At 43.2% G+C, this 14,534-nt stretch overlaps 7 non-coding genes across 7 annotated transcripts; all 7 read right to left on the bottom strand.

Moving 5' to 3' along the window:
- Positions 1–1,396: 1,396 nt before the first annotated feature.
- On the bottom strand, positions 1,397–1,468 carry trnaq-cug (transfer RNA glutamine (anticodon CUG)). Its single transcript has one exon. It is a non-coding gene; the product is annotated as a tRNA-Gln (tRNA).
- A 654-nt stretch (positions 1,469–2,122) lies between these two features.
- On the bottom strand, positions 2,123–2,194 carry trnaq-cug (transfer RNA glutamine (anticodon CUG)). Its single transcript has one exon. It is a non-coding gene; the product is annotated as a tRNA-Gln (tRNA).
- A 654-nt stretch (positions 2,195–2,848) lies between these two features.
- On the bottom strand, positions 2,849–2,920 carry trnaq-cug (transfer RNA glutamine (anticodon CUG)). Its single transcript has one exon. It is a non-coding gene; the product is annotated as a tRNA-Gln (tRNA).
- A 1,112-nt stretch (positions 2,921–4,032) lies between these two features.
- Positions 4,033–4,105, bottom strand: trnaf-gaa (transfer RNA phenylalanine (anticodon GAA)). The gene has a single exon. It is a non-coding gene; the product is annotated as a tRNA-Phe (tRNA).
- A 93-nt stretch (positions 4,106–4,198) lies between these two features.
- On the bottom strand, positions 4,199–4,272 carry trnai-aau (transfer RNA isoleucine (anticodon AAU)). Its single transcript has one exon. It is a non-coding gene; the product is annotated as a tRNA-Ile (tRNA).
- An 88-nt stretch (positions 4,273–4,360) lies between these two features.
- trnap-agg (transfer RNA proline (anticodon AGG)) lies at positions 4,361–4,432 on the bottom strand. The gene has a single exon. It is a non-coding gene; the product is annotated as a tRNA-Pro (tRNA).
- Positions 4,433–7,189: 2,757 nt separating this feature from the next.
- On the bottom strand, positions 7,190–7,261 carry trnaq-cug (transfer RNA glutamine (anticodon CUG)). Its single transcript has one exon. It is a non-coding gene; the product is annotated as a tRNA-Gln (tRNA).
- Between the last annotated feature and the right edge of the window lie 7,273 nt (positions 7,262–14,534).

Raw genomic sequence — 14,534 nt, forward strand, 5'->3', positions numbered from 1 at the left:
CCAACACGATCTTCCTCCTATTGGCCTCCTCAGTTGGCCCCATAAGGAGTCGACCCTCAGAGGTTCTTCGTAAAACCGGGTATGCATACATAATCTGAAAGGACACAGGCATAAACAGAACGTTACATAGCTGTCATATTCCAACTGAAAGTATTTTCCTACAGCATTTGTTTTTTATGTAATTAATTATTATAATATTATAATAATTAATGAATATTATTATTATTATTATGAGCATAAGCATTATTGTTTTTTATACAACTGTGAATCACTTTGAATTGCCTTGTGTACAAATTGTAAATAGTGTGATGAACTTATTAATAAGAAAATAAATAACACTTCTTGGTACAATCTTGCTGGTATCATGCCATGCTTAAATCGTTTTGTTTTGTTTAGCTTTTGTGGCAGAGATTACTAAGAAACACCAAATATAACATAAAGGCGTTTATGATAATTCATAATAATATGATCATCAAACAGATCTAAAACTTAAAATGGTATATCAAATCGTTTTGGTATATCTTTTATAACATAGTTGAGAATCATTTGTTGAAACAAAAAAACAGTTGTTTTTGCCTATTCATGTCTTTTTAAATATGTATAACATAGTATTTAAAAAGATAACATAAATATGTATACTGGTGTATAACATAGTATAGTATAACATATATGAATTAAACTTTTTTTTTTAAAGGTTTTAGTAAAAATCTTCTTGTGCTCAAAATAATGTAATGAATGACACAAAAAAATACTAAATTAACAACAACAAAAAAATGGTTTAAGGAGGATATAGCTTAATTAGCGGTCGGCTAATTATCTTGACAGTAGTGGCATGTTTTTTACTGTATATCACGGTAAAGTTGCAGGTTCTCATGTACAGAAGAAAACGTGTGCTATTACACGCTAGCTAGCTTTATTGGCATGTTTAATTGTCTAAAAACAAACACTGTTTATGAATAAATAATGATCGATTATACAGTCGTGAAGAATAGACTTACCTGTTGCAAAGATTGCAAAGATGACGATAATAATAGCGGTCGCCGATTGGTCAAAAGTAAGCCACAAGAGAGAAAGGCGATTGGTCAAAAGTAAGCCACAGGAGAGAAACACGATTGGTCAAAAGTAAGCCACAGGAGAGAACGTGATTGGTCAAAAGTAAGCCACAGCAGAGAAACACGATTGGCTCACGTGGGCTTACTTTGGGCTTACTTTGGCTCAATCGGTAGGAAGCAGTAGGCGCAAGCGAGAGGTAGTGGGATCGATGCCTGCATTCTCCAGTGCTGTCCATCCTTTTTACGCCCCCCTTCAAGGGGCACTACCTAGATGAGCTCTTGCGGCTCAGTGCTGCCGAAAAAGTTTTTTCGAACGAGGTACTGCACACATTCCTGGCAAAAGCAGGTCCCACCGAGATTTGAACTCGGATCGCTGGATTCAGAGCCCAGAGTGCTAACCATTACACCATGGAACCTTGGCGTGTGTCAACTTTTCCCATGAGCAGAAGAGATTTAAGTCTTTGAGTCCAGAAGCACGATAGCAAGGATTTAAGTCATTGAGTCCAGAAGCACGATAGCAAGGAGCAAATGAAGCCTTTGCTTTTTAAGCCCATGTTTCCCCAATTCCGACTCGGTTTGAGAGTGCCAATTTCACCGCCAAGTCAGCAGTTGCGCATCACCTCTGTTTTTTCCCTCCCTTCCGCAAAGAACCTAAAAAGGTTCCACCGAGATTTGATCTCGGATCGCTGGATTCAAAGCGCAATTTTTTGATTAAATCCACAATTAAAAGGTAGCCAGTGCAAAGTTGCCAGCACAGAGGAAATGCGGCCTGTTTTTTTGTGGTCATTGGAAATCACGCTGCAGCACCTGCCCACGTGCTAGGGATCGCGCCTCGTCTTTGTCTTTGAGAGCGATGGACACCTCCTCTCCATCATCGAGGGGAATTAGTTAAAATGGTAGAGCGCTCACTTAGCATGCGAGAGGTAGTGGGATCGATGCCTGCATTCTCCAGTGCTGTCCATCCTTTTTACGCCCCCCTTCAAGGGGCACTACCTAGATGAGCTCTTGCGGCTCAGTGCTGCCGAAAAAGTTTTTTCGAACGAGGTACTGAACACATTCCTGGCAAAAGCAGGTCCCACCGAGATTTGAACTCGGATCGCTGGATTCAGAGCCCAGAGTGCTAACCATTACACCATGGAACCTTGGCGTGTGTCAACTTTTCCCATGAGCAGCAGAGATTTAAGTCATTGAGTCCAGAAGCACGATAGCAAGGATTTAAGTCATTGAGTCCAGAAGCACGATAGCAAGGAGCAAATGAAGCCTTTGCTTTTTAAGCCCATGTTTCCCCAATTCCGACTCGGTTTGAGAGTGCCAATTTCACCGCCACGTCAGCAGTTGCGCATCACCTCTGTTTTTTCCCTCCCTTCCGCAAAGAACCTAAAAAGGTTCCACCGAGATTTGAACTCGGATCGCTGGATTCAAAGCGCAATTTTTTCATTAAATCTACAATTAAAAGGTAGCCAGTGCAAAGTTGCCAGCACAGAGGAAATGCGGCCTGTTTTTTTGTGGTCATTGGAAATCACGCTGCAGCACCTGCACACGTGCTAGGGATCGCGCCTCGTCTTTGTCTTTGAGAGCGATGGACACCTCCTCTCCTTCATCGAGGGGAATTAGTTAAAATGGTAGAGCGCTCACTTAGCATGCGAGAGGTAATGGGATCGATGCCTGCATTCTCCAGTGCTGTCCATCCTTTTTACGCCCCCCTTCAAGGGGCACTACCTAGATGAGCTCTTGCGGCTCAGTGCTGCCGAAAAAGTTTTTTCGAACGAGGTACTGAACACATTCCTGGCAAAAGCAGGTCCCACCGAGATTTGAACTCGGATCGCTGGATTCAGAGCCCAGAGTGCTAACCATTACACCATGGAACCTTGGCGTGTGTCAACTTTTCCCATGAGCAGCAGAGATTTAAGTCATTGAGTCCAGAAGCACGATAGCAAGGACTAAATGAAGCTTTTGCTTTTTAAGCCCATGTTTCCCCAATTCCGACTCGGTTTGAGAGTGTCAATTTCACTGCCATGTCACCAGTTGCGCATCACCTCTGTTTTTTCCCTCCCTTCCGCAAAGAACCTAAAAAGGTTCCACCGAGATTTGAGCTCGGATCGCTGGATTCAAAGCCCAGAGTGCTAACCATTACACCCTGGAACCAACACACTCTGCTAGCTGGCTGTCTGATACCCCTTTTCCACCAAGGCAGAGCTGGTGCTGGTTCGGAGCCAGAGCCTAGTTTCAATTCGGTTCTTTGGTTTTCCACACGCAAAGCACCAGCTCCGAACCAGGAAAAGTGGTTCTTAAGTAGCACCAAATCATTGCTGGTCTAGAACAGAGCCAAGTAAGAACCACTTGCGTCAGGGAATGGGGGCGGGGTTACCGTGACCAACAAGACGAATAGAAACTTGTGACCGCCGTTTTTAAATAGCAGCTAGTTGAGCTAATAGCAGCTCGATTATAAATATCCGTCTATGTAAGTTACGGCGAGCTGCACAAACGCGTTGGACTCCGATGTATTTTGTAAACCCATGAGCATCCATAGTATTGCAACGTCCGTTATTGTTGATGGCTTGTTCGAGATGCATCGGAGCGGCGCGGACCGATCGGAGCTGCGGGAGTGTTTGGAGAACATACGACTCCTTGTGCTTTTAGATCGCTATCGCAGTGCTTTGATGTCATGTGGAGATCGATCTGCGAGAAGCCGATGCATTTCGAACAAGCCTGGCGTACTGTTTGGCGCTACCGCACTAGCGTTGCTGGGCAACATGAGACGTATACAGTGACGTAAGATCTGGCTCTGTTGTGGCTCTCTAGCCGGTGGAAAGGCAAATCGGTTCTTATTAAGCTCGTCAGTCGAACCCACTCTGAACCAGCTTTGGCTCTGGCTCTGAACCAGCACCCGGTTCTTGTTGGTGGAAAAGGGGTATGAGAGGCAGATAGCGATGAGGCTAGGTGGAATCAGGTAGACTAAAAGAGGCGAACGTGGTTCCTCTGCCGAAACCCGGGATTGAACCAGGGACCTTTAGATCTTCAGTCTAACACTCTCCCAACTGAGCTATTTCGGCCAGGTACTTGTATGGTTTAGCCAGCAGCGATGTCTGGGAGACCGCCCGTAATTTTCGAGAAGAGCAGAGCGAAGGTCCCAAAGAGAAAATGAGTGGCCCGTACGGGGATTGAACCCGCTACCTTGGCGTTATTAGCACCACGCTCTAACCAACTGAGCTAACCGGCCTCTCTCTGGCACATTTTATCCCCAATTTCTCCGAAATATCCTGGTTGCCCTAATCAGGCTGAAGAGATTAAAAGCAAAGCCTAATAATGGGCTCGTCCGGGATTTGAACCCGGGACCTCTCGCACCCTAAGCGAGAATCATACCCCTAGACCAACGAGCCGAACCATACATCCTCCTTGCTGCTGCCGGGCCGGAAACATTTCAGCTTCCATGGCTTAAAGCGCAATTTTTTGATTAAATCTACAATTAAAAGGTAGCCGGTGCAAAGTTTCCAGCACAGAGGAAATGCGGCCTCTTTTTTTGTGGTCATTGGAAATCACGCTGCAGGACCTGCACACGAATAATGAGAAGCTTACTTACAGGAGCCTGGTCTACAACACTGGTCCCAGTTGATGTTGCAGGAGCAGAGGCAGCACTTGGCTGGACAGAAGGCTGTGGAGGAGACTGCAGAGGAGGCTGAGCAGGGCGCAGAGGAGGAGACTGCAGAGGAGGCTGGGCAGGGCGCAGAGGAGGAGACTGCAGAGGAGGCTGGGCAGGGCACAGAGGAGGAGACTGCAGAGGAGGCTGGGCAGGGCGCAGAGGAGGAGACTGCAGAGGAGGCTGGGCAGGGCGCTAAAGTCCTGTGGGTGGCTGCAGTGAGGATGGTCCTGGTGCAGAGGGACAGGGGTTGAAGGCCTTGCTGGAAAGATGGGAGTTGCTCTTTCCAGTGGACAGGAAGCTCTGCAGGCGACTGGGACACCTGGCCAGGGGTCCACAATGCTGGAGGAGCAGGATAAGGGGCAGGAGCAGGGGCAGTAGCACGAGCCGGGCAGGAGCAGGGCCTCTCGAGCCTGCAGTGGCTGGAGAAAAAAGAAAAAACTTACCCACTTACAGGGTTTGGCTGGAGACAAAATCTTTTTTGCCAGCTGTGAAGCAAATAAATGCTTCCCCCGCGCCAACAGGGCCTTCACATTGGTCGCCAGCAGTGGCCTGTTCTTAGTGGCAGTAGGTGGAGGAGGAACAGACACAGTGGCAGTGGGCACAGCAGCAGTGAGGACAGATGCAGTGGGCACAGTGGTGGTGGGCACGTGGGCTAGAGCCTGCCTCTTCAGCATGTATGCTTTGAAAAGGGCCATATTGGTGTTAGGCCTGGCCTTTGCCTTCTTCAGGTAGGTGATGAGAGCCTGGGCCTCCTTGCTTGGGTCCTCATACACCTCCTTCATTGACCTACCCTTAAAATCCCCAAACTCCACCATCAGACATCCAGAGTCTCCTGTCCTCTGGGCCTCCTGCAGCATGGCCTGTTTTTTTCTGATACACCTCTACAGCCTTGCCTACCTCCCTGATCTGCGAGGTGTATCTGAGGAACAGGTTTTTGTTGTCCGGCAGCGGGTTGTCCCTCTCCTCCTCCCCCAAAATGCTGCTGACCAGATAGCAGGCATACCCCAGTGAGTTCTCCAGCAGCCACAGGAACCTCTGACCCTGGTGTTTCCCAAACTGGATCTTGCAGTGAGCCAGAACCAGGAACTGGTCTCCAGGATTCCCTCAGACCCTCAGAGGTTCTTCGTAAAACCGGGTATGCATACATAATCTGAAAGGACACAGGCATAAACAGAACGTTACATAGCTGTCATATTCCAACTGAAAGTATTTTACTACATCATTTGTTTTTTATGTAATTAATTATTATAATATTATAATAATTAATGAATATTATTATTATTATTATGAGCATAAGCATTATTGTTTTTTATACAACTGTGAATCACTTTGAATTGCCTTGTGTACAAATTGTAAATAGTGTGATGAACTTATTAATAAGAAAATAAATAACACTTCTTGGTACAATCTTGCTGGTATCATGCCATGCTTAAATCGTTTTGTTTTGTTTAGCTTTTGTGGCAGAGATTACTAAGAAACACCAAATATAACATAAAGGCGTTTATGACAATTCATAATAATATGATCATCAAACAGATCTAAAACTTAAAATGGTATATCAAATCGTTTTGGTATATCTTTTATAACATAGTTGAGAATCATTTGTTGAAACAAAAAAACACTTGTTTTTGCCTATTCATGTCTTTTTAAATATGTATAACATAGTATTTAAAAAGATAACATAAATATGTATACTGGTGTATAACATAGTATAGTATAACATATATGAATTAAACTTTTTTTTTTAAAGGTTTTAGTAAAAATCTTCTTGTGCTCAAAATAATGTAATGAATGACACAAAAAAATACTAAATTAACAACAACAAAAAATGGTTTAAGGAGGATATAGCTTAATTAGCGGTCGGCTAATTATCTTGACAGTAGTGGCATGTTTTTTACTGTATATCATGGTAAAGTTGCAGGTTCACATGTAGAGAAGAAAACGTGTGCTATTACACGCTAGCTAGCTTTATTGGCATGTTTAATTGTCTAAAAACAAACACTGTTTATGAATAAATAATGATCGATTATACAGTCGTGAAGAATAGACTTACCTGTTGCAAAGATTGCAAAGATGACTATAATAATAGCGGTCGCCGATTGGTCAAAAGTAAGCCACAGGAGCAGAGCCAGGAGAGAAACGCGATTGGTCAAAAGTAAGCCACAGGAGAGAAAGGCGATTGGTCAAAAGTAAGCCACAGGAGAGAAACACAATTGGTCAAAAGTAAGCCACAGGAGAGAACGTGATTGGTCAAAAGTAAGCCACAGCAGAGAAACACGATTGGCTCACATGGGCTTACTTTGGGCTTACTTTGGCTCAATCGGTAGGAAGCAGTAGGCGCAAGCGAGAGGTAGTGGGATCGATGCCTGCATTCTCCAGTGCTGTCCATCCTTTTTACGCCCCCCTTCAAGGGGCACTACCTAGATGAGCTCTTGCGGCTCAGTGCTGCCGAAAAAGTTTTTTCGAACGAGGTACTGCACACATTCCTGGCAAAAGCAGGTCCCACCGAGATTTGAACTCGGATCGCTGGATTCAGAGCCCAGAGTGCTAACCATTACACCATGGAACCTTGGCGTGTGTCAACTTTTCCCATGAGCAGCAGAGATTTAAGTCATTGAGTCCAGAAGCACGATAGCAAGGATTTAAGTCATTGAGTCCAGAAGCACGATAGCAAGGAGCAAATGAAGCCTTTGCTTTTTAAGCCCATGTTTCCCCAATTCCGACTCGGTTTGAGAGTGCCAATTTCACCGCCACGTCAGCAGTTGCGCATCACCTCTGTTTTTTCCCTCCCTTCCGCAAAGAACCTAAAAAGGTTCCACCGAGATTTGAACTCGGATCGCTGGATTCAAAGCGCAATTTTTTCATTAAATCTACAATTAAAAGGTAGCCAGTGCAAAGTTGCCAGCACAGAGGAAATGCGGCCTGTTTTTTTGTGGTCATTGGAAATCACGCTGCAGCACCTGCACACGTGCTAGGGATCGCGCCTCGTCTTTGTCTTTGAGAGCGATGGACACCTTCTCTCCATCATCGAGGGGAATTAGCTCAAATGGTAGAGCGCTTGCTGTGCAAAAGAAGGGGCCCAATCTTTGCGCCCCCGCACACAAGCCAAAAAGACGCGAAAAACGAGAATTTGCCCACAAATTTCCCCTGCAACATTATTAGGGCTATATTCCTGTGCGTTATGAAGGAGTTTTAGTCACATTTGAAACAAGTCACCCTCCGCGGGCTGGATTCGAACCCGTGTTCTGCGTGTGATCAACTGCGCCTGCGTCTTCATTTATCTATGACATCATTATATTGATTTATATTTTTTTGTGTGTATTATTATTATTTTTAAATATTGCACATTACATGTTGTTGATTATTTAATAAAATGAATAAAAATGGAGGGATATGATTTGATTGACATGATTTATCAGATTTGTTTTAAGACACTTCAAATGTTTTATTAAATGTTTTTTTTGTGTATATTATTTAAAAACAATTGCATATTACATGTTGTTTATGATTGAATAAAATGAATAAAAATGTTTCTTCAAATATGTGTGTTTTTTGTGAGGGATATGATTTGATTGATATGATTTATTAGATTACTTTAAGACACTTTAAATGTTTTATTAAAATGAATACACACAAATATTTCAATGACACTTAAAATGTTTTATTAAAATGAATACACAAATATTTAAATGACACTTTAAATGTAAAAAAACAAATATTAAAATGAAAACACACAAATAATGAAATGAGTACACAGACACAAACACACATATATACATATATATATATATATATATATATATATATATATATATATATAGGACAATATGAAAGACTGGGTGGAACCATGTACAGTAATATATACAAAATATATACAGGAAAAAAGCAAATTGTTTATTGAGGAGGTGGAGTTTGGCTTGTATTTTGCTGGCGCTGTTCTGCCAACCAGTCATCTAAAGATTTTCCATTGGAGGCACGCAAGCAAAATGTGGCATTACCATATCGGCTATGGCCAAACTCTTTGGTTTTGGGCTGCCCACATTTGCTGCACATGTTAAAGGTTACCCCTCGCACATACTTCCTCTTATGGACTCCGCTTTCCGTCTCCTGGGCCCGCCGGCGCCTGTTCCTCTGGGTGTAACGGGAGACAGGAGCAGCAGACACAGGAGCAGGTGGAGCTGGGCCTGCACCGGATGTTGAAGCACCAGAAGGTGGAATCACCATTGACACGGTCATGTCTGGGTTAAGGACTAGTGACAATGACCCAGGTGCTGAAATGGGCTGCACAACTCCTGATGCTGTGGGAGCAGGTGCAATGGGGCACACCATGGTGGTGGCAGCAGCAGGCCGTCGACCTGGTCGCAGAAGAGGAGCCTGTCCTTCTCAATTTGGCGGAAGGGTAAATGTATGTTTTGGGCGTGAGGTCGATGCCGCTTCATCCAATTTTTCCCTCGGTGGAGGAAGCTGCGTATCAGCCACAGCAATTGGGTCAGGTGGAGTCAGTCCCTGAGCGAGGACACTCATTTCCTGTTTTTTCTGCTGCCGTTGAAACCTGAAAATAAATTACATGTATTATATATATGTTTAAAAAAGTATTCAGTTAATTTGAAGAAAATAATGTGCCTTGCTTACCACTGAATGAGTGTCTTCTGGTTTAGCTCAAACAGCTGGATCATTGTTTCATCCATCAGCCTGCGATTGTTAAGCACCAGCTCTCGGATGAGGTGGTAATCCGAGAGGATTTTAGACCACCTGGGGCGGCAAACTCCAGCCTTCTTGGTCGGCGACTTGTGTAAAGCACACAGCTTTGTACAAATGGCCTCAACCAAGCGGCTGGTGCTGGGCCACTGTGCTGGTCCCCCGGGATGTCCAATCAGACACCGTTTTACACTCTCCACACCCGGTGTGACTCCAGACCGCTTTGGTGCCTTAAAGCGTCCATGTGTCAGCTGAGGCTGATGTCGAGGCTGATAGTTGACCCGCTGTTTGTCTATGTCATGGAGAGCTGTCCACAGCTGAATGGCCTCTGTCACCTGCAGGTCAGTGAGGTAAGGAGCCTCACGAAGACCAACCAGGTAACCAGCCATATCCTGGACCTTGTCCCACCCAGCAATGCCATCGGGCCCAATGACTGCTCCCTAGTAAATTCAGATTAATGTTAATATATGTGGAATAAAACGAGATTGAAATTTAATAAAGCCCTTAAAGTGTTTTACCTGAGCCTCGTCGGAGAAACTGCTTCCAGTGTCAGATGGCTGTGACAACACTGAAGGGGCAGGGGCAAGTTGGTGTCCTTCTCTAGTTGATGTGGATGGCTCAGCCAGTGACACGTCAGCCATTGATACATCAGCCGGTGATGCTGGGGACTGAGGCTGAGGCAAAGATGAGGGGCTGTTTGCGAGATCATGGCAGGGGTTATTCTCGTACAGCACTGGAACTGTGATGTCCTCCGTGATCTCTTCCTCAAACCCCTCATCTTGCAGGTCTTGGTCATCAATTTCCTCCACCAGCCTGTCTTCATCCTCTGGGTTCTGGAGCACTGGAGTCAGTGTTTTGCCAGTCTGGCTGTAAAGGTACTCTATTCCTAGCAATTCACCTACGAGAATAAAAGGGGAAAAAAAATGTCTTAATATTTTGTCTAGTACATTTAAGGCTAAATTGATACTTAGTAGAGTATTACAAAATAACAAATTAATGAATGTCTTGCCTGTATATGCTCCTGGAGGGGGGCGATAGCGCTCATCCCAGGGCTTCCCAAAGACTGTCTGGCTAAGCTGGTCCACAACCTCTCTCATGGCACTGCCATATGACCGGATGGAGGACGCTCCTTTTATGGCATCTTCCATCCGGTCATCATTCCAACGCATCAAGCCCTCAAGGAGATAGGCTTGAAAATGCGCATCACTGGCACTGGTTCCTAAAAGAAAAAAAAAAAAAAGAAAAAAAGGGTTTTATATGCCACATATGTACAATATATTTACTACACATGAGGTGCTATGAAGTAGCTGGTTACATGTAATAGAGTTATGTAATTACATAAAAAAATCATTGTCATTATAACCAGAGTTATTAGTGATTTGTGAGGCAAGACAGCTTTGTCAATGCTTTTATGACATCAGAAAAGAACTGTAAAAGTGTGACATTTATTAATGTGACATTAATTTAACGTAATGGAAGCAGTTACAGTGCTTATATTTTTTTACAGAAAAATTACTAATCCATATGTATGTAATACCTGGAATAAAACGGTTCAGGTGGAGGTGGAATGACTCCAAGGAGGTAGAGCCTCGAGCACACCTGTAGCAGCACAGCTCCACACCGCCTTCCTTCAGTGTCCCCTTCTTTATGTAGAGCGGAAAGTGCTCTGGGTCTTGGATACACTGTACATGCTTCCGCTGTTCTTTCCATATCTGCTGGATCCGTTCATGGTTCAGAAGTGGAACTCCCAGAGTATCCTTCCCGTCCGCACTGTCAAACTGATCAATCAGTGACCCAATCAATATGGTGGTCTCCTCCTCCCCCCTGGTCCTCCTCCGGCGGTGCAGTGCCAACTCCCTCCGGTTAATGCGAGCACTGACCGCCTTATCTGAGATGTAGCCAGTCTTCTTTGCTGCCAGCTCACCCTCCTTTGCACGGCGAAGAGCAGCCACATTCTCTGAATCCCACTGGAATATGGACATGGATAGACGTGCCATGAAGATCCCATAGAGCGGATGAGCCTCTGTCGTGACACCTGCAGCAAATCGCCGCATGAAATGCCAGATGTCCAGGCGCACTTCAAGCTCATCCCACTCCGAAAACATGGCCTTCACCTGAGACTGGCCGTGCTGACTGCAGCAATCTCTGTCCACGTACATCACCTTTGGGGATGCCTCTCCTGCACAGGCCTCTGAGTGAACAGTAACATAAACAATATAAGGATGACTGTTATTTGATAGTAATATGCCATAAATGCAGTCCACAGTAATTTTAAACAAAAGCAGTAATTTTAAACAAGTATTAATAATAATTACGATTATATTTAGGAATAACAGTGAAGAAAATGGTATTAGTGTCAAGAAGCAAAGAACACAGTGTACACTTTATTGATGTAAGGAATATGGGATCAATATAGCTCTTTGAGAATGAGGATTAGATGGAATGAAAGAAGGAAAATGAGTCGTGATGAATTCAGTAAAAAAAAGTATGATGCCCACAGACATGAAGCATGCACACAGACACAATAAGGAAAAACTGTTCCTCTAATTATTAGAACAATGAATCTCCACCATCCTGTCTGCTCAGGTTGAGTGAGTGAGAAGAGCAAGCGGTGTGAAAAAGTTATCCAGTGATTGTTTAGCAACAGGTAAGTTCGGAAATGCAAATAAATACACTGACACCTTTGGACATCCTTAAGGTTTGGAAGAAGTGCACTCAAAGAATGCCTCCCGCTTGAGGCATGATGTCACATAATTCTGTATTGTAAACAAAAAATATTTAAAAATGTTTATTTATTTTCAAAAATAATGATTCTCAGTGGGTTTCCACAAAACATTCTTATAATATTTGCATTTGTGTCATATGCCACACCTGTATTTAGCTGTGCTTCACATTGTGATGCAGCAAATACCAGCTCCTCATCATCATCTTCAGCAGTGGGAATGGAAGTGCCTGGAGCACAAATGTTAAAACTATTACTGTGATCAATACATGGAGACAAACAAATGTAAGATGTTGGTTACTTACCAGTAGCGAAAAGCTGCTTTCGGACCAAATGTTTGGCTGGGGGTTCTGCTGCCGGAGGAGGTAAAGTGGACTGCAGTAATGGATCTGGAAACAACAAGTGGACAAGTTTGCCATGACGATAAATGAATACATGTAGAACTGCTGTAGGGAAAATTCTATATTTACACTCCTACTCACAGGGTTTAACTGGTGACATTCGTTTTTTTGCAAGCTGTGAAGGTGACAAATGTTTGCCACGCGCCAACAGTGCTTTCACAGTGGCGGTCAGCTGTAAACCAGTTTGGATGGCTGTAGGTGGACGTGCAGAGGCACTAGAGGTTGCAGGTGGACGTGCAGAGGTACTGGAGGCTGCAGGTGGACGTGCAGGCTGATGTACACTGGTGCCCATATCAGAAGCCCGTCTTTTCAGGACATACGCCTTGAAAATGGCCATGTTAGTGTTGGGCCTGGCATCTGCCTTAACTAAGTACCTGATGAGGGATTCGGCCTCATTGCTCTGGTCTTCATAAACATCCTTCATGGACCGGCCCTGAAAGTCACCAAACTCCACCATCAAGCAGCCCTGGTCTCCAGTTGCCCGGGCTTCTGCTTGCATTTCCTGCTTCCTCTTATACTTCTCTACTTCTTCTGCCATCTCTCTAATATGAGAAGTGTACTGTAGGAACAGTTGTTTATTTTCTGACAGGGGGGTTGTCTGCGCTTTCTCACTGGAAATGCTGAGCACCAAATACACTGCGTACCCCAGAGAGTTTTCCAGGAGCCATCTAAATCTCTGACCCTGGTACTTCCCAAACTGAAGTTTGCAGTGAGCCAGTACTAAAAACTGGTCACTGGGATCTCCACCGTTTGTGCAGACAAAAGTACTTGCCTCTGCCAGCACCTCCTCCTTCGATTTGGCCCTTCCAGACACCACATTTTGAAGTTGCTTCGCCTCCGCCGATGGCGCCATGAGGAGACGGTTTGATGTTGCTGACTGGCGACGAAAAACGGGGTATGCGTACATTTTCTGAAATGAAAATCAGAAAGAGACTATTACCTCTGTCAATCTAAAAGATACCTGTATGTTAAGTGTGTTACAATAATTTGGCAAACTACACAGCAGGACTTAAATCATGTTTATCAGGCATTTTGGGTGACAATATGGAAAGAAATTATATGAAATATTAGATATTATTATGAAAATCTTGGCAATTACTACTAACTCCCATTATTACACTTCTTTTTTCATTACATGTTGCCCCAAGAATACATTAATATGCAAATTAGATACATAGATACATTGTATAAAATGGGAAAACCCGCTTATGGCCATTTTACACACATATTGCATAAAGCAAAATGGAAGTCTATATCAAATCATTCTGTTATCTTTTATAACATAGTTGGGAATCATCTTCATACAAAGTTTGGTATATAAAATCCTGAAACCTAAACAATTTCAGGATATAAAACACTGATATAATTAAGCTATATCCTCCTGAGACCAAAAAAAGTTTAGTTAATTTAGTATTATGTGTGTCATTACATTGTTTAGAGCATAAGAAAGTTTTTTGCAAAAACATTTTTTTTTTAAATAATGTTCATATAGGTTATACTATGTCTTCTGTAGAGGACACTAGGACTCATTTTTTATTATTATTTTATTTAAAGACATGAATAGGCAAAAACAATGTGTTTTTTTTAGATCACGTCTTTTTAAATAAAATAATAATAAAAAATGAGTCCTAGTAGTGTCCTATACAGAAGACATAGTATAACCTATATGAACATTATTAAAAAAAAAAACGTTTTTGCAAAAAACTTTCTTATGCTCTAAACAATGTAATGACACACAAAATACTAAATTAATAACTAAACTTTTTTTGGCCTCAGGAGGATATAGCTTAATTAGCGGCCGGCTAATTAACTTAACAGTAGCTACATGTTTTCTTTTCTGTATTTTATCATGGGAAAAGTTACAGGTTCACAGGTACTGAAGTAAACCTGTAATATACACGCTAGCTAGCTATATTGGCATGTCTAATTTTCCAAAAATACACAATATATATGAATAAATATTAAACGATTATACAGTAATGAAGAATAGCCTTACCTGTTGCAAAGATGACAATAATAGG

This window comes from Siphateles boraxobius, unplaced genomic scaffold (genome assembly GCF_051911475.1).
Source record: "Siphateles boraxobius isolate OS27281-9 unplaced genomic scaffold, OSU_SipBor_1 61, whole genome shotgun sequence".
Classification (NCBI taxonomy): domain Eukaryota; kingdom Metazoa; phylum Chordata; class Actinopteri; order Cypriniformes; family Leuciscidae; genus Siphateles; species Siphateles boraxobius.